The sequence below is a fragment of the Gavia stellata genome, chromosome 3 (assembly GCF_030936135.1).
Source record: "Gavia stellata isolate bGavSte3 chromosome 3, bGavSte3.hap2, whole genome shotgun sequence".
Taxonomy (NCBI): Eukaryota; Metazoa; Chordata; class Aves; order Gaviiformes; family Gaviidae; genus Gavia; species Gavia stellata.
Genome location: NC_082596.1, coordinates 22,275 through 42,118, shown reverse-complemented (window position 1 = coordinate 42,118; position 19,844 = coordinate 22,275).

Below are 19,844 nucleotides of genomic sequence, written 5' to 3'. Positions count from 1 at the left end.
GGGCCGGGGTTGGGGGTGTTTGCGCTGGGGAGGTGCTGGGGAGGGGACGGTGGCACTGCCGGGAGCAGGGCTGGCTTCTGGGGACCACGATGGCGAAGTCACAGTGCCATCACCTGAGGGCTGGGGACGGGGACAGAGCCAGCCCCGGTCCCCCAGCGCCGCAGGACGGACTCAGCCAGGTCAAATCACGGGGAGCCCTGCGGTAGCGGAGCCGGTGGCAGCTGGGGCCTCGCCGGGGTTCTGCACCCAGCACCCCACCTCTCCGCTCCCCAAGGTCCCCGGCCAGCCCACGCCGAGCAGCTCTGCTCCGTGCCGGGGGGGGACGGTACCTCCGTCGGCACCCCCACGGCGCTGCCCAGGCGAGGGGCTGCAGCCGCACTGCTCCCACCCCGGGCTGGGCGGTGGGTCCGGCGGCCGTGAGGTGCCAGCACCCCGCTCCACCACACCACGCGGCTGCTGCAGGGACCTTTATTGGGGGGGACACGGAGGGGCGCAGGCGGCCGGGGGCTGCTCTGCTCACAGCCCCCACCACAGGGGCACATGGAGGGGTCCGGCCGCCCCCATGGCCCTGCCCCACTGCGGACCCCGCTCCCCGGGCATCCCGCAGCCCCCGGCCCCCCAGCAAACCCCCAGCGGCGTGGGGGTCTGAGGGGCGCCGTGCACCACGCCAGGGTGCAGGCTGGGCCGTGGGGCTGCGGTGGGGTTGCGGGGGCCACGGCGAGGACTGGCGGGGCGCGGAGAGAGCCGGGGCAGGGAGGACATGGGGAGGCAGCAGGAAAGCTCGGGAGAGGACGGCATCCCGGGAGGCATCTCCGGCGAAGCTCGGCCGTCTCAGATCCCTGGGGAGGGAGAGGCTGCGTCAGCCCCCGCGCACCCGGCGCTTGCCCCATGCGCCCCGTCCCCGCAGCCGGCCCCGGCAGCGCTCCCACCGTCCCACCACGTGCCACCCCCAGCCCCACCATCACCTTGGGACGCCAGGGCCTCCTCCGAGTCCACGTCGCGGTCCACTCCTGCGGGCAAGCGGAGATGCCGGGGCTGGGGGCAGGCACCGGCACGGCCCCCACCCATCCATGATACGGCCCCCTGGATAACGGGGCACCCCCAACTAACGGGGCACCCCTGGGACTGCAAGAAACTGCAGGGGACCAGGACAATCTACCCCCCCGGGAGGCTCGGGATGGCCCCGCACCCCCAGCTCTGGGCCCTGGGCTGGGTGCCGGGCAGGGTGCAGGGAGCCCGGGGGGGACGCTCAGCCGGTCAGGGGGGGACGCGGCACCGGGGCCTCACCCTCCTCCGACTCGTTGGACTGGGCCGGGACATCCACGACGGGACCTGCAGGAGGGCAGAGAGAACGGGGTCGGCACCCGACGGCACAGGAGCGGGGACCCCCGGGCTGCCCGCGGGGCAGAGCGCCGGCACCCACCGCCGCGGGCCTCGCCGGCGAGGGCATCCATGCTGAAGGAGCCGCTGTTGAGGGCATCGAGGCTGGAGGAGTCGCTGCTGAGGGACTCCCGCGTCGAGTCGTCGGCGGGCGACCGCTCCGCGCCCTCGAAGCTGACGGAGGTCAGACCTGCGGGAGAGGTGAGCAGGGCCGGGCTGCGTGTGCCGGGCAGGGGCGCGGGTGCGAGGGGGCCCTGCGCGCGGTGCAGCGCACCCCAGGGAGGGTTCATGCCCGCCGGGCAGGGGTCTGTGCGTGCATTGCGTGGTCCCTGGGCAAGGGGCAAGGGTCTGTGCACACCGGGCAGGGGTCTGTGCACACCGGGCAGGGGTCCGTGCCCATGTTGGAGGGTCCCTGCGTGCAGGGCGGGGGTCCATGCCTGCTGGGCAGGGTCAATGCCCACATGGCACAGCCCCGAGCCAGCGCCCGGCCGTGCCGTCTCACACCGACCCCAGCCCTACCTTTGCCCAGGCGCTGTGCCGAGGTGGTGAGATCACCTGGAAGAGGAGAGGGGGTGTCAGGAGGAGCCGGGGGGCAGAGACCCCGGGATCGCGCCCCCCAGCCATGCCCCAGCCGGGGGTCCGGCCACCCCTCGCCCTCCGTGGGCCCCAGACGCTCGCCGAGGGCTGCCTCCCCGTCTGGCTCCCACGTCCCCGGGCCGACGCTCACTCTCTCCGGAGGCCTCCAGCTTGGCGGGGCTGACGGGCTCTGGAAGAGACGGACAGGGGGACGTGAGCCCCGTGGCACCCACACTCTGGGTCCCACTGCCAGCCCCCCTCCAGGCCTTGGCTGGGGGGGAAACTGAGGCACAGAGCAGGCAGGTCCCAGCTCCCGGCCGGGCGATGCTGGGGGGGCTGTGTGGGGCAGGGCCCCCCCGCTGGGGCAGCCCTGGTCCCCCTACCTGGCGTCTGTCCTTCTGCAGAAAGGGCCACGTCCAGGGTGCTCGCGGGCTCTGTGGGGACACGGGGGGGCAGACACGGGCCGGGGAGCACGTCCCTGACACCACTGCCCCGGGGGATCGGGGACCGGGCCAGGGGTCCCCAGGAGTCCCCCAGCGTGAATGCAGCCTGACCCCCCCTCCCTTCAGCCAGATGGGGATCCCCCACGCTGCCGAGGGGGCTGCACCCGCCTGGACCCCCCCCAGGCACCCGGGGTGCCCCCAGCCCTCTCCCCACAGCCCCCACAGCCCCCTTACCATCGGCCATCACAGCGGCCACGACCAGGACGACCACGGCCAGCGCCGGGGCCCTGCAGAGGAGACGCAGCGTTTGGGGGACCCCTGAACCCCTGAGCACCCCTCACTGCTCCCAGTCCCCCTCCAGGGGCCCCGCAGACCCCCCAGCACCCGCACCAGCCCCTTCCTGGGGACCCCTACCTGGGTCCCCGTCCCCGCGCTGGCGTCACCCCAGCTCCGGGCAGGGCGTGGGGCTGCGGTCCCCGTCCCCGTGCTGGCGTCACCCCAGCTCCGGACAGGGCAGGCTGAGGGGACCCCAACACGAGGTGCCCGGAGGAGGTGGCCCCTCTTACGGAGCACCCCGTGCCGCAGCCCCCGGCCTCGGTGGCCCCCGTGTCCTGGCCTTGTCCCTGCCTGTGACGGAGCCGGGCTGGGGGTGCGGAGGGTGCCGGGGACCCCACAACCAGCCGGGGAGCGTCGGGGCAGCCCAGCAGTGGGGTACGGGGTAGTGGGGACCGCCGCGGGTCGGGTGCACCCCGCAGATGCCCCCCAGAGCTGCGCTGGGACCCCCCAAAGGTTCCAGGAGACGCCGCCCCAGAAGTGCCGGGAGGTGCCCCCCAGGACCCCCCCCCCGGGTCGTGCCCCCCCGGGACCCCCCAGCACCGCCCGGGAGATGCGCACCCGCGAGTGGGCAGCGTGGGGGGTCCCCGTTTCCCCTCGGCCCCCGTGCCCGGGGTGGGGGGGTCCCCGCCGTCCCCGGGGCTCACCTGCGGGGCACGGCCATGGCTGCGGCTGCGGGGGGACGCGGCGCTGCGGGAACGGGTCCGGCGCCGCCCGGGGCCGTTATAGCCGCATGGGGCTGGGGAGGAGCCAGGTGGCACCGGGCCAACCAATCCGCCGCACCGGCACCGGCACTGCGGCTCCGCCGGGCACCGGCACCGGGACCCGCACCGGGACCCGCACCGGGACCCGCACCGGCACTGCGACCCCGCACCGGGACCCGCACTGGGATCCGCACCGGCACTGCGATCCCGCACCGGGACCCGCACTGGGATCCGCACCGGCACTGCGATCCCGCACCGGGACCCGCACCGGGACCCGCACTGGGATCCGCACCGGGACCCGCACCGGCACTGCGACCCCCGCACCGGGACCCGCACCGGGACCCGGCCCCTGCCGCGCTGGGAGCCGGCGCAGCCGCGGGGACCCCCAAACCCGGACCCCCAGCAGCAATTTGGGGACCCCCAGAGCCATGGCCGGGACCCCCCAGCAGCACTTTTGGGACCCCCGAGCCATGGCCGGGACCCCCCAGCACTATTTTGGGGACCCCTGAGCCATGGCCGGGACCCCCAGCAGCAATTTGGGGACCCCTGAGCCACGACTGAGACCCCCCAGCACCGTTTTGGGGACCCCTTAGCCATGGCCGGGACCCCCAGCACCATTTCGGGGACCCCTGGGCTCAGAGCCATGGCCGGGAACTTGAACCCCCCTTCAGGGACCCCCAAGCCCAGCACCACGGCCGGGACCCCCAGCAGCACTTTGGGGACCCCCGAGCCATGGCTGGGACCCCCAGCACCGTTTTGGGGACCCCTGAGCCACGACCGAGACCCCCAGCACTATTTTGGGCACCTCAGAGCCATGGCCAGGACCCCCAGCACCATTTCGGGGACCCCAGAGCCATGGCCGGGACCCCCAGCAGCACTTTTGGGACCCCCGAGCCATGGCCGGGACCCCCAGCAGCACTTTGGGGACCCCTGAGCCATGGCTGGGACCCCCAGCAGCACTTTGGGGGACCCCCAAGCCATGGCCGGGGCCCCCAGGCACTATTTTGGGGACCCCTGAGCCATGGCTGGGACCCCCAGCACCATTTCGGGGACCCCTGAGCCACGGCTGGGACCCCCAGCAGCACTTTGGGGAGCCCCAAGCCATGGCCAGGACCCCCCCAGCACTATTTTGGGGACCCCTGAGCCATGGCTGGGACCTCCAGCACCATTCTGGGGACCCCTGATGGCCGAGACCCCCCAGCACTCTTTCGGGGACCCCCAGACCCAGCACCACAGCTGGTCCCACAGCACAGCTCTGGGAACCCCCAGATCCAGAGCCCCAGCTGTGACCCCTGCGGGGACCCCCGAGCCATGGCCGGGACCCCCAGCACCATTCTGGGGACCCCTGAGCCACGACCGAGACCCCCAGCACTATTTTGGGCACCTCAGAGCCATGGCCGGGACCCCCAGCACTATTTTGGGGACCCCCGAGCCATGGTCGGGACCCCCAGCAGCACTTTGGGGACCCCTGAGCCATGGCTGGGATGCACCGGCATCATTCCGGGGACCCCTGGGCTCAGAGCCATGGCCGGGAAGTTGAACCCCCCTTCAGGGACCCCCAAGCCCAGCACCACGGCCGGGACCCCCAGCACCTCTGCGGGGACCCCAGAGCCAAAGCCATGACCAGGACCCCCAGCACCACTTTGGGGACCCCCAACACCACTTTGGGGACCCCCAGGCCCAGCATCACAGCTGGGACCCCCCAGCACCCCTTTGGGGACCCCCAACACCACTTTGGGGACACCCAGCCCCAAACCCATGCCTGGGTACCATGGCACAGCTCTGAGGACCCCCAAATCTGGAGCCCCAGCTGGGACCCCCCCAGCACCACTTTGGGGGACCCCCAGGCCCAGCATCACAGCTGGGACCCCCAGCACCCGCAACAGGGACCCCCATGCCCGGCGCCATGGGGACCACCAGCACCCCAACACGGGGCAGCAGGACCAGCACCCCTGCATGGACTGCCAGGGCCAGGGGTGCTGGGTGCTGGGTGCTGGGCAGGGTGGGGGTACCGGGCACGGTGGGGGTGCTGGGAATGGTGGGGGGTGTTGTGCACCTTGGGGTGCTGGGCACCCTGTGCTGGGGTGCTGGCCATGGGTGTGGGGGTGCTGGGCACCTTGGGGTGCTGGGCACCCTGTGCTGGGGTGCTGGCCATGGGTGTGGGGGTGCTGGGCACCTTGGGGTGCTGGGCACCCTGTGCTGGGGTGCTGGTCATGGCGGGGGTGCTGAGCACCTTGGGGTGCTGGGCACCCTGTGCTGGGGGTGCCGGGCATGCTGGGGGTGCTGTGCACCTTGTGTTGGGGTGCTGGGCACCCCGTGCTGGGGGTGCTGTGCATGGTTGGGTGCTGAGCACCTTGGGGTGCTGGGAATGGTGGGGGTGTTGTGCACCTTGGGGTGCTGGGCACCCTGTGCTGGGGTGCTGGGCATGGGTGTGGGGGTGCTGTGCACCTTGGGGTGCTGGGCACCCTGTGCTGGGGTGCCGGGCATGGTGGGGGTGCTGTGCACCTTGTGTTGGGGTGCTGGGAATGGTGGGAGTGCTGGGCACCTTGGGGTGCTGGGCACCGCATGCTGGGGGTGCTGGTCATGGCTGTGGGCGTGCTGGGCACCTTGTGTTAGGGTGCTGGGCACCCCGTGCTAGGGGTGCTGTGCATGGTTGGGTGCTGAGCACCTTGGGGTGCTGGGCACCCTGTGCTGGGGTGCTGGGCATGGTGGGGGTGCTGGGCACCCTGTGCTGGGGGTGCTGTGCATGGTTGGGTGCTGAGCACCTTGGGGTGCTGGGCACCCTGTGCTGGGGTGCTGAGCATGGTGGGGGTGCTGGGCACCTTGGGGTGCTGGGCACCCCGTGCTGGGGGTGCGGGGCATGCTGTGGGTGCTGTGCACCTTGTGTTGGGGTGCTGGGCACCCCGTGCTGGGGGTGCTGTGCATGGTTGGGTGCTGAGCACCTTGGGGTGCTGGGCACCCCGTGCTGGGGGTGCGGGGCATGCTGTGGGTGCTGAGCACCCCTGGCCCCCCCTCGCAGCAGCCCCGGGGTCCCCCCAGCTGCCCCGGCCTCGCTTCCCCGGGGCCGCCCTGGGGGCCCCCCCCCCCCGCCGGGCTCCCCCAGGCAGGCAGCACCCCCTTCCCGGGGCGCCCCGACCCGCACAGCCGTGGCTGGGTGGGGAGGGGGCCGGGGGGTCCCGTCCCGGGGGGTCCCGTCCCTGCCCCGCACCCCCGGCAGCCCAACAAGGGGCCCTTTGTGGCCGGAGCGGCTCAATGCCGCTTTGTTCCCCGGATTAAGGGGCTGCGGGACGGGGGGCCCGCGCCCGGCTCCGGTTGCAGGGGCTGCGTGTGGGGCCGGGGGGCTCCCACCGGGACTGGGGGGTCCCGGCCCATTCCCCGTCCCACCGGGGTGCCGGTTGGCAGCGCCGGAGCAGCCGCGGGAGCTGGGGTGCTGCCAACCATCAAGCCACGCGGTCCCGCCGACCCCAGCCCCTTTATTGGGGCACCCTGGTACGGCAGAGCCCCAGCTGCCGCCGGCACAATGGGCCTTTATCCCGGCTTTGTGCCACCGCCGGGCGCCGGAACAATCTAGCCGCGTGGCCACGTCCTGCCCATCCGGCATCGCCCGTCCCTGGCACCGGCCCCACGTCCCCCCAGGATGAGCTGCCCTGGCCGGGGGTTTCTGCCGCACCCCCAAACCCGGCACCAGTGCCCTCGCCCCGGTGCGGGGCCCCGGTGAACTGGCACAGCCCCGGTGAGCCGGTACGGTGATGGTGAGCTGGTACAGCCCTGGTGAGCCAGTATGGTCCCAGTGAGCTGGTATGGTCCTGGTGAGCTGGCACAGTCCTGGCAAGCCGGCACCGTCCCTGTGAGCCGGTAAAACCCCGGGGAGCCAAAATGGTCCCAATGAGCCAGTCCACGCCCAGTGAGCTGGCACGGCCCCAGTGAGCCGGTACGGTCCTGGTGAGCTGGTACCATCCCAGTAAACCAGTATGACCCCAGCGAGCCATTAAACCCAGTAACCCAGCACAGCCCTGGTGAGCCGGCATGGCCCCGGTGAGCTGGCGTGGACCTGGTGAGCCGGCAGAGCCCCGGTGAGCTGGCACAGACCTGGTGAGCCGGCAGAGCCCTGGTGAGCTGATGCAGTCCCGGTGAGCTGGCACAGACCTGGTGAGCTGGCAGAGCCCCGGTGAGCCGGCACAGTCCCGGTGATCCAGCACAGCCCTGGTAAGCCAGCAGAGCCCTGGTGAGCTGGCACAGCCCTGGTGAGCCAGCACAGTCCCGGTGATCTGGCACAGCCCTGGTGAGCCGGCAGAGCCCTGGTGAGCTGGCACAGCCCCGGTGAGCCCGCAGAGCCCCAATGAGCTGGCACAGCCCCGGTGAGCCAGCACAGTCCCGGTGAGCTGGTACAACCCTGGTGAGCCACCACAGCCCCGGTGATCTGGCACAGTCCCGGTGATCCGGCACAGCCCTGGTAAGCCAGCACAGCCCCGGTGATCCGGCACAGTCCCGGTGAGCTGATGCAGTCCCGGTGAGCTGGTACAACCCTGGTGAGCCACCACAGCCCTGGTGAGCTGGCACAGCCCCGGTGATCCAGCACAGTCCCGGTGATCCAGCACAGCCCTGGTAAGCCAGCAGAGCCCCAGTGAGCCAGCACAGCCCCGGTGATCCGGCACAGTCCCGGTGACCCGGCAGAGCCCACCCGCCCGGATGCCCAGAACCATTCCCCCCAGCCCGCCGTGGGCGATGGGCTCCCGGGGCACCCATGGCTGGGCCCGGCTGCATGGGTGCCACCAGACCCAGGCCACGGCAGGTGCCGGGGTGCCGGCAGAGCGGGTCCCCGGTACCACCGGGTGGGGGGACACGGCTGCCCCGGCCCCCGGGGCGGACAAGGGCCCTTTGCCCGGGGCTCAATGCACCTTTGTTCGCCCGCGCTGCGCCTCGGGGATCAAAGCAGCCGGATCCTGACCCGGGGGGGGGACACGTCCAGACCCCCCCGGGGCAGCCAGCGGTGGCAGCCCCCCCCCCGGCACAGCGGGGCCGTGCCGGTGACACCCCGGTCCCCTGGCTGGGTCCCCTCTTTGGGGTGTGCTCTGCCTCCCCCCGGGGTCTCCTGTCCCCCCCTTTGGGTCCAACAGCCGGGGGGGGGTCTCGGTGCTGGGGGGGTCCCCACTGGGGGGGATTCCAGTGGGGACGTGGGGACAGGGATGGGGACAGGGGTGGTGACATGGGGACATGGGGACAGGGATGGGGACAGGGGTGGAGACATGGTGACAGGGATGGGGACAGGGGCGGGGATGGGGACGTGGGGACAGGGATGGGGACAGGGGTGGGGGTGGTGACATGGGGATGGGGACAAGAATGGGGATGGGGACATGGGGACGGGGATGGGGACATGGGGACAGGGATGGGGATGGGGACATGGGGACAAGAATGGAGATGGTGACATGGGGACAGGGATGGGTATGGTGACATGGGGACAGGGATGGGGACAAGAATGGGGATGGGGACATGGGGACAGGGACAGGGATGGGGACAAGAATGGGGATGGGGACATGGGGACAGGGATGGGAACAGGGACAGGGATGGGGACATGGGGACAGGGATGGGGATGGTGACATGGGGACAGGGATGGGGACAGGGGTGGTGACATGGGGACAGGGATGGGGATGGTGACATGGGGACAGGGATGGGGACAGGGGTGGTGACATGGGGACAGGGATGGGGATGGTGACATGGGGACAGGGATGGGGACAGGGATGGGGATGGTGACATGGGGACAGGGATGGGGACGGGGTGGGGGTGGTGACATGGGGATGGGGACAAGAATGGGGATGGTGACATGGGGACAGGGATGGGGAAGGGGAGGTGGGGTTGAGGATGGGGACCACTGGGAGCACTGGTCTTAGGCTGCACTGGGAGTGCTGGAAGCTGATGTCCCAGACAGTATTAGGAGTACTGGGAGCGCTGGGAGCACTGGTCCTGGGACAGGCCATACCAGTGGCACTGGGAGCACTGGTCCCAGACCCAAGCATACTGGAAGTACTGGTTGCATTTTTCCCAGACCCGGGAGTACTGGGAACACTGGGAACACCGGGAGTACTGGGAGCACTGGTCCCAGACCTGGGAGCACTGGGAACACTGGTGGCACTGGTCCCAGCCGCAGGAGCACTGGTGGCACTGGGAGCACTGGTCCCGGACCTGGGAGCACTGGTGGCAGTGGTGGCACTGGGAGTACTGGGAGCACTTTTCCCAGACCTGGGAGTACTGGGAGCACTGGGAGTACTGTGAGCACTGGTGGCACTGGTGGCACTGGTCCCAGCCCTGGGAGCACTGGCGGTACTGGGAGCACTGGGAGCACTGGCGGCACTGGTGGCACTGGGAACACTGGTCCCAGCCCTGGGAGCACTGGCGGCACTGGGAGCACTGGGAGCACTGGCGGCACTGGTGGCACTGGGAGCACTGGTGGCACTGGGAGTACTGGGAGCACTGGGAGCACTGGCGGCACTGGGAGCACTGGCGGCACTGGTGGCACTGGGAGCACTGGTGGCACTGGGAGTACTGGGAGCACTGGGAGTACTGGGAGCACTGGGAGCACTGGCGGCACTGGGAGCACTGGCGGCACTGGTGGCACTGGGAGCACCGGGAGCACTGGTGACACTGGGAGCACTGGGAGCACTGGCGGCACTGGGAGCACTGGCGGCACTGGTGGCACTGGGAGCACTGGAGGGACTGGGAGCACTGGCGGCACTGGGAGCACTGGGAGCACCGGCGGCACTGGGAGCACTGGTGGCACTGGGAGCACTGGCGGCACTGGTGGCACTGGGAGCACTGGCAGCACTGGGAGCACTGGCGGCACTGGGAGCACTGGTGGCACTGGTGGCACTGGGAACACTGGTCCCAGCCCTGGGAGCACTGGCGGTACTGGGAGCACTGGGAGCACTGGCGGCACTGGTGGCACTGGGAACACTGGTCCCAGCCCTGGGAGCACTGGCGGCACTGGGAGCACTGGGAGCACTGGCGGCACTGGTGGCACTGGGAGCACTGGTGGCACTGGGAGTACTGGGAGCACTGGGAGCACTGGCGGCACTGGGAGCACTGGCGGCACTGGTGGCACTGGGAGCACTGGTGGCACTGGGAGTACTGGGAGCACTGGGAGTACTGGGAGCACTGGGAGCACTGGCGGCACTGGGAGCACTGGCGGCACTGGTGGCACTGGGAGCACCGGGAGCACTGGTGGCACTGGGAGCACTGGGAGCACCGGCGGCACTGGGAGCACTGGTGGCACTGGGAGCACTGGCGGCACTGGTGGCACTGGGAGCACTGGTGGCACTGGGAGCACCGGGAGCACTGGGAGTACTGGGAGCACTGGTGGCACTGGCGGCACTGGGAGCACTGGCGGCACTGGTGGCACTGGGAGCACCGGGAGCACTGGTGGCACTGGGAGCACTGGGAGCACCGGCGGCACTGGGAGCACTGGTGGCACTGGGAGCACTGGCGGCACTGGTGGCACTGGGAGCACTGGCAGCACTGGGAGCACTGGCGGCACTGGTGGCACTGGTGGCACTGGTGGCACTGGTGACACCGGGAGCCCCGACAGCCCCGACGGCCCCGCCCCCGGGCCGGGGTCCCCCGCGCAGGCGCAGTGGCGGCGGCGGCGCGGCGCGGTCGCCGGGCGGGAGGCGGCGCTCTGGCCGGGTCCCGGCGGCGGGGCGGTGGCGCCCCCCGTCGGCGCGGCGGGGCCGGGCCCGTCCGACGGCGCCGCCGCCGCCAGGAGCCGCCGCCATCTTGTCACCCCCAGCGGAGGGGAGGCAGCGCCCCTCCCCACAGCGCCGGGCCGCGGCGCTCGGCCAGGTAGGCCCCGACCCCCGCCCCGGCCCCGGCCCCGGCCCCGGCCCCGGCCCGACCGGTGAGGGGACAGCGGGGCGCCGCGGGGGAGGGAGGGGGGACTGCGCCGGGGCGGGCGGGGGGGGGGGGGGACGGGGACGGGGAGGGGGGAGGGGAGGGCTGAGGGGGGGTGGGGGAGGGGTGCGAGCGAGGGGGAGGGGAGGGGAGGGAGGGGGGAGGGGAGCGCGTGTGTGAGAGGGGGGAGGGGGGCAGGGAGGGGAGGGGGGAGGGGGGGAGGGGCGGGGAGGGTGAAGGCCCGGGGGGGGGGGGCGGGGGGATGGGAGCGACCGTGAGGGGGTGTGGGGGGGGATGTGAGTGAGGGGGGTGTGAATGTGAGTGGGGGGTGAGTGTGATGGGGGGTGTGAGTATGGGGGGTGTGAGTGGGGGGGGTGAGAGTATGTGGGGGGGTGAGTGGGGGGTGTGAGTGTGAGTATGGGGGGGGTGAGTATGGGGGGGGTGAGTGGGGGGTGTGAGTGGGGGTGTGTGAGTATGGGGGGTGTGAGTGGGGGGGGTGAGTATGGGGGGTGTGAGTATGTGGGGGGGTGAGTGGGGGGTGTGAGTGTGAGTATGGGGGGGGTGAGTATGGGGGGGGTGAGTATGTGGGGGATGAGTGGGAGGTGTGAGTGTGAGTATGGGGGGTGTGAGTATGTGGGGGGGTGAGTGGGGGGTGTGAGTGTGAGTGGGGGTGTGTGAGTATGGGGGGTGTGAGTGGGGGGGTGAGTATGGGGGGTGTGAGTATGTGGGGGGGTGAGTGGGGGGTGTGAGTGTGAGTATGGGGGGTGTGAGTATGTGGGGGGGTGAGTGGGGGGTGTGAGTGTGAGTATGGGGGGTGTGAGTACGTGGGGGGGTGAGTGAGGGGGTGTGAGTATGGGGGGTGTGAGTGGGGGGGTGTGAGTATGGGGGGTGTGAGTATGTGGGGATGAGTGGGAGGTGTGAGTGTGAGTATGGGGGGTGTGAGTATGGGGGGTGTGAGAATGGGGGGGGTGAGTGGGGGGTGTGAGTGTGAGTGGGGGGGTGTGAGTATGGGGGGTGTGAGTATGGGGGGTGTGAGTATGTGGGGGGGTGAGTGGGGGGTGTGAGTGTGAGTATGGGGGGGTGAGTATGGGGGGGTGAGTATGGGGGGGTGAGTGGGGGGTGTGAGTGTGAGTATGGGGGGTGTGAGTATGGGGGGTGTGAGTGGGGGGTGTGAGTATCGGGGGTGCGAGTGGGGGATGTGAGTGGGGGGGTGTGAGTGTGAGTATGGGGGTCTGAGTATGTGGGGGGGTGAGTGGGTATGAGTGTGAGTGTGGGGCTGTGAGTGTGTGTGAGTGGGGGGTGTGAGTATGTGTGTGGGGTGTGAGTGAGTGTGAGTGTGGGGCTGTGAGTGTCCGTGGGGGGGTGTGAGTGTGAGTGGGGGTGTGAGCGTGGGGCCGTGAGAGCCGGTGTGAGTGTGAGTGGGTGAGGCTGTGGATGGGGGGGGGTGAGCGGGGGGGGGGTGAGTGTGGTGGTGAGTGGGAGTGGGGAGTGAGTGTCCGTGGGGTGGGGGAGGGTGGGGGGGTGAGTGGGTGTGAGGGTGAGTGGGGGGGGGGGTGAGTGGGGGGTGTGAGCGTGGGGATGAGTGTGATGGGGGGGGGGTGTGGGGTGCGGGTGTGCAGGGTGGGGGGTGTGAGTGTGATGGGGGGTGAGTGCTTGTTCATGGGGGGGGGGGGGCGAGTGTGGGTGCCTGTGGGGGTGTGAGGGTGATTGTGGGTTGTGTGGGGTGTGTGGGTGCCTGTGGGGTGTGTGAAGGTGACCATGGGTGGGTGTGGGTGCCTGTGGGGTGCATGAGGGTGAGCGTGGTTGGATGTGGGGGTGTGTGGGGTGTGTGAGGGTGAACATGGGGGTGTGTGGGTGCCTGTGGGGTGCGTGAGGGTGACTATGGGTGGGTGTGGGGTGTGTGAGGGTGATCATGGGCGTGTGTGGGGAAGTGTGGGCTGTGTGAGGGAGAACACGGGGGGGGGGGGTGGGTGCCTGTGGGGTGTGGGTGCCTGTGGGGTGTGTGAGGGTGACCATGGGTGGGTGTGGGCGCCTGTGGGGCGTGTGAGGGTGACCATGGGTGGGTGTGGGTGCCTGTGGGGCGTGTGAGGATGATCATGGGTGTGTGGGGTGTGTGAGGGTGAACACGGGGGTGTGTGGGTGCCTGTGGGGCGTGTGAAGGTGATCATGGGCGTGTGTGGGGTGCGTGAGGGAGAACACAGGGGTGTGTGGGTGCGTGAGGGTGAGCGTGGGGCAGGGCAGTGGGTGCCAGAGGCAGGAGGGGCAGCGGGGTGCGGGGGGGGAAGGATCGTGGGCGCTAGGGGTGCAGGAAGGGGGTGTCGGGGGACAGGCGCATCAGCGGGACACCCGGGGGTGGGTGCTGAGGGCTGGGGGAGCTGGGTGTCTGTGGGGCAGGGGGTGTTGGGGGGAGGCGGCAGCGTGGGGAGGGGGGCTCGCAGGGGGGGCACCCCATGGGCAGCGCTCCGAGGGGTTCCAGTGTGCCCAGCCGTGGGGGGGGTGTGGGTCTGGGTCTGCCCAGGCGTGTGCAGGGGTGTGAGTGTGCCAGGGCCGGGTCACAGGGGGGCCTGCCCCACTGCTCGGGCCCGGGGTCCCTGCGACCTTCAAGGTTGTGGGGTCGCGCTCCTGAGGGGTGCACCTGGGTGAGGTGTGGGGCAGGGAGGCGCCCCGTGTTCTGGGGGGGGTGTGGGCCGTGTCCCCTGGGGCTGTAGGCGTGAGGTGTGGGGCAGGGAGGTGCCCCATGGGGTTGCAGGACCAGGTGTGGGGCAGGGCAGCAGCGCCGTGGGGCGGGCGGACAGGGCAGGAGCCAACACCGTGTTTTATTTGTTCCCAGATTCTCGTGTTTTACTTTAACAATTCTGCTCTCCGGCGGGGGGGGCGGGGGCAGCACCTCGCTTTTGGGGACCACTCGGGCCCTTCCCGGCGCAGTCGGTCGCTGACCCGTTAGCAAAACGCAGCCGTAATTCCCGGGGAGCGCAGGGGGGAGCTGCGGTTTCTGCCGAAGCTCTCCCCGCTCACCTGCGACGAGGGCGGGAAAGAGTGGGAAGACTCTAACGAACTTTGCTTAAGGCCTTCGTTAACCGTATAGACGAAAAGCCCGTTTCTGTCCACGCTCCGCGAGTTTTTTTCTTCTACTAATTAATCCCTCCTTCTCCAGCCGTGTCGGGGTCCGGTCCCCAGCCCGGGAGCCGCATAACGTCGAAGCCCCTGAATTCTCTGGCTGGCGCCTGCCGTACCGGGATCCCAAACCCTTCGGTACACACCGATGATGAATTTTTAAAGCGTCTCCCTTAGGAAACGCCGGTCTTGGTTTGCGGTGAGCTGTGAAACCGGGTGCCGTCCCGCAGGGAGGGATCCCTCTCTGCCGCAGAGGGGGAAGAGCGAAGCCTTTGAACCGCCGTGGCAGGAAGTGCAGCGAAGCCGGCGCGAGGGAGACTGCGGCACGCCAGCGCGGTGTTTTCGGTGGCTCTCGGGTCACGCCGTGTGCTGGAAGGTGCCCTGACAGGTGCCGCGCCGTGGGTCTGTGGTCTCACCGGCGTTCCCGGCTGGCCGCGGGAGATGCTGATGGGGCAGAAGGTGCCGTCGTCACGGCTTTTAGCCGATTCCTCCTCTGAAATCTCCCTGCTTATTCCGGCCACCTTGAAACTTGCTGTGTGATGCAGAGACGACTAAATTTAGGATATCGACCCCTTCCTGCCTCCCCTCCTCCCCCAAGCCCGGCGCTGACCGCGCTCGCTCTCCCTCCCAGCCTTTCCCCCAGCAGCACCCGCTGCCCGCGGCTCTTTGGAGGAGTCCTTCGGAAACAGGGTGATGCCGAAACGCTGCCGACAACTCGGACGGCTCCCGCTCTTCGGGGACGGGAGGGTTTGTGTTGCAACAGCGCCTCGCGGCCGTTGCCAAACCTCGCTCTGCGGAGTGAGACCTCATCGCTGTCTACAACTCCCTGAAAGGAGTAGCGAGGTGGGGGTCGGTCTCTTCTCCCAAGTGACAAGCGGTAGGACGAGAGGAAACGGCCTCAAGTTGTGCCAGAGGAGGTTCAGGCTGGATATTAGGAAAAACTTCACCGAAAGGGTTGTCAAGCGCTGGAACGGGCTGCCCAGGGAGGTGGTGGAGTCACCGTCCCGGGAGGGATTTAACAGAGGTGGCGCGTGGGGACGTGGTTTAGCGGTGGAGTTGGCCGTGTTGGGTTAACGGTTGGGCTTGGTGATCTTAACGGTCTTTTCCAACCTCAATGATTCGACGATTCTATAGCCGCCGTGTATGTCTTCCCTTCAGAGCAGCCCCAAGGTTGCGAAAGTGAGGGGCGCGGGAGTGTTTTGGTGCTGCAGCCTGCCTTCTGCCACACGGTTAGGCATCGCCGGCCCCGAGCTGCGGCTTCGTGCGGGGCTGGAGATGACGGCGAGCCTCGCTGGGTCTCGCCTAGCCCGCCCTCGCCGCGGCTGTGTGCCTTAGCTGGTGGCGAGCCCCAGCTGCCGCTCTTTTTGGGAGCGTCTCCGGCTGCGGCCGCTTCCTGAGGGAGCTCTCCGGTCTGTGGGGAAGGTCTCCTCCTCCCCCAGCTTCCCTCGTCATTTTGGGGAGGACGCGGGAGGGTCCCGGCGCCGGCCGGGCAGGGGCGCAGCAGCGGGCTTTCCCCATCCTCCCCTCCGCGAGCAGCCTGCCTTCCAGCCGAGTGGAGAATCCAGGCGTTGAGGTTGGATGTGGAGCTGCTTCCAGCCTGGCTGTGGTTCCCAGGCTGCTTCTGTCCTCTTGTTTTCGACCGCGGCCGCTTCCCTCGTCATTTCAGGCCAGTGAGCTGCTCCGGTTTCTTATCCAGAGCTGGAAAGGCGGATATTAAGCTCCTGCTCTCCGTGTCTGCGTGCTCGGCTTGCCTTTCTCTGCTGCCTTCTCCAAAGTCCTGTTGACTGCGAGTTTCTTTAGTGCCGTGAAGGCTTGGAGCTTTTCCCAGAGCCCCAAAGGCGCTGTCCTGGCCGAAGAGAGCCGGCGGTCTGACCAGCGGGAAAAGCCCGGCAAATAGGGATTTGGAGAGACCCTGCCTGGCAGGGGAGACGAGCTCAGGGAGGGTTTTAGGGCAGCGCTCTCGGCGAGGGCCGTGCCGGTTCCCCCGACCACGGATGGACGGTCGGCCAGGGCCAGCTGGAGGGCGGTGGTGTGCCGTGGGACAGGGCAGGCGGCATTTCCCAACCGGGAGAGAGGTTGGAGCGTGTTCCCAAGGCCGTGCCCGCCTGTCCCCGGCTTCCTGCTGACTGCTCCTCCTGCCTGAAAGGTCACCGGTTTGCCCCAGCTCGTGTCGGGGAGCCGGCGTGGGATCCGAGCTTCTCCCGGCCCTGGAGGGGCTGTCCGGAGGGACGGGGTTGTGGCGTCACCCTCCCGGGCACGAGGGAGAGCTGCTGCATTTCGGGCTGCTCCGCTTCCCCTTTGCAGAGCGTGTGTGGAAGGGGTTTGGGGGGAGACGAGTCGGTGTCCCACCAACCGGGGACCACAGGGAGTTCGGAGCAGGCAGAGGGGACCGGTGCCGTCCCGGTGCGGAGTAGCCGGAGGCCCCAGGACTCCAGCCACCGCATCCCGGGGCCGCTTCTGGCTTCCTGGGGAGGATGATGGTGGCCTTGGCCTCGTCTGGGGGTACGGGCTTCTCGCCGGGGGCTGCGAAGCCGTGCTGGGGCTCCTCTTGGGAGCGAGCGTCGTGGGTGGGATGCTGGTGGCCCGTGGGACCGCCACGGGCAGCGCGGGGTTTCCTCCGCCCGGGTCTGTTTCTGAGCCGCGTCACTGGATGCGGTGTTGCGGCGGCACGGGGGGGACGTGGTGACCCTCAGCCCCCTTTTCCTGAGGGATTCAGAGGGGCGGCCGTGTCTGTGCTGAGGGGCAGGGGTCTGCCCAGGCAGGGGTGCTGCCCGCTCTGCCCGCCTTTCGTCAGAGGGCAGTTTAACCAACGTCGGGAGGCGCGCCGGCTCCTTCCATCTCAACGCCTCTCCGATCGCGCTCCGTACGTTCCGTTCGCGCTGCCTCGGGAAGGAGGGATGGCGCTGAGCGCTACCAAAAAAGATGAAGGACGTCGCTCTTTTAAAGAGAGACCAAACGCTGCGCCCCACTTACCTTTGTTCTTTTAGTTTAAAAATCCTCAACAGATTGCTGCCTGAGGAGGGGAGCGGGCGGCAAACTCGTGCTGCGGAAGCACGGGGAGCCGGCGAGCTGCTGCCGGTGGTTTTGAGTTAAAAAGCGGTAAGCGCGGGAAGCCCGAGAAGCCCCTGACGGTGGTTGACGTCTCCGAGACCCGGCATGCACGGAGCTGAAAGCTGCCTGAGAGCGCGTCGCTTCCATTAAAGCCTTCAGAGGGGAAAAAACCCTCTGAAATTAGCACAGAACAGAGAGGTTGGCTTTTTTCCCCGAGCTCTTCAGGTTAAAAATATTTGAAAAGTGGGGCAGGATGACAGGATTCCTGGCTTATTTCGCCAGCCTCACGTGTGAAAGCCTCAGGTGCCGGAGAACGTGCCGCGAGGAGCGAGCCTGCTTTGGCCGGAGGGGAGATCCACGGTGCCGGCACGTAAGCGACGTCGCAGTGGATCGGAGCAGGGAAGCGCTCCCCGTGGAGCCTCCTCCTGCCCTGGGACGGTGGGATGACCGCAGCCCGCCGAGCCGAGGCTCGTTAGCTGCCCGTGTGATTGCTCCCCATGCGTCGCGGGTGGGTTTCCCCTGCGTGGAGCAGAGGGTCGTGCCGAGCCTGCGGCGGTGTGGCCGTGTCCTCGGCCGCTGCCTCGTGCCCCGGGGAAGGTTCCTGCTATTTTTTCTCCCTCTCTAATCTCTCTGCGGTCGTTCTCTTCTCCCCGTCAGCACTTTTCACCCCTATCCACAATGCCAGCAATGCCGCAGCGGAAACGTCTCCTCTCTGCCGGAGTTGGCCTTGCAGGCGGGCCTGATCCTGCCCGCTGTCGGCCTTGGGAGTGCCGCCTCCCCTCGCGCTGGCTTCTCCGTGCTGGCTCATCTCCCTCGCCGCGCTGCGGGAGGATAAATGGGAACGCCGCGTCCGCCGGCTGACGCTGCCTGCGTGCCCTGGCGCGTTCTCTTTGAAGTCGGTGGCCTTGGCTCTTCCTTCTCCCTGGTCCCCTGCTCTCCTGGTTTCTTCGGAGCACGTGCTCTTCCTGCCGAGCCTTTCCTGGGGCGTTTGCTGGATGCGGGGAGCACCCCGCCGCGCGCAGAACGGCAGGATATTCTTTCTACCTCCGAACGACTTTCTTTTTGCCCTTTGCTGAGCAGAACGTCTTCGCTGCGCTGCCAGGATCGGCGCGCACGCCGTTTCCCTGAGCAGTTGCAGATGGGACCTGGTGGGAGGTTTTTTTTTCTATTTTCCGTTTCTGAGTGGTTTTTACTCCTCCCCACCCTCCCCAAACCCTGCTCCGGGCCGCAGGGTCCTGCCTGGGCTGGTGGAACCCATTCACCTGCCAGAAAACTCCTTTCTTCCCTGGGTTCGTGAGCTCCGCTCCCTCCCCTCTCGGGTCGGGCAGTGGAGGACAGCAGCCTCTGCGGCAGCGGAGGGGCCGGATCCTGTTCGTCCGAGCCCCAGCTCTGCTCGAAGGCAGCCTCCTGGCGCGGTACCAGCCGGCCAGCATCTACCTTTCAAGATGCTTATTAACCCTCGCGTAGGATATTAAAAATGCACAAGGGCCGTCTAAATGCTCGGTGCTCCTTGCTGGCCGGAGCTCCTATTAATTTGTAGACTCACCGACCGTGCTGTGCCGTGGCTTGCAGATGGCTTTGCTACGGCAGGAGCAGAGCCCGGGCTGCTGTGTCGGAATATTTTCTATTTTGGGTAAAAGACCGACTGTAAAGCTGGTTTCCCGCTGCCGAGGGAGGCAAGAGCATCCCTCCTGAGCCCACGGTCCCGACTGCCGGGTGTCTGCCAGCTCAGCACCGCGTCTTGCCCTCCTTTGGAGGGGAGCCGGCGTTTTGGCACCTGCCCGTGTTTCCCGGATGGTGTTGTTCAGCTGAAACGTTTCTTCCATGGCTGCGCATCCCCTTTCCCTGAGTGCTGCCCGGAGGAGGGAGAGCAGCTGGGCTGGCTCGCAGCGGGATTCGTGGCCCTCTCCTCCGCGGCCCAGCCGGCTGACGCGGCACATTTCGCCGCGCGGTTGCGCCTGGAGGGCTCTGGCTCGTACCGGAGGGACTGCCAGCGAGGGGAGAGCGTGCGGTCTCACCGGGGCCGGTGGGCTCCTGGAGAGCTGCTGGTGTAGTGGGTCGGGGTCTCGCTGCCGGGTCCGTGTGGCTCGCGTCGTCCCGGGTTGTCAGGGGACGGAAGAGCTCTGTCCCCCGTGTCCTTGGGGAGGTGACAGGGTTTGGCACGGAGCTCCCTGGCCTTTGCCAGGGCCGGCTCTAACCTCTGCTCGGGCTCGGCGCCGAGAGCTGCCTCCGTCCCCGCCGGGCGCCCAGGCAGAGGTCCGGTGGAAGGAGTTGAGCCGATGCCGTTGCTGCGCGGAGATGAGGTGAACGTGGGGCGATTCCCTGCGGCGCGTTGAGAGCCCGGCTGGCCATCTCCGGGGAG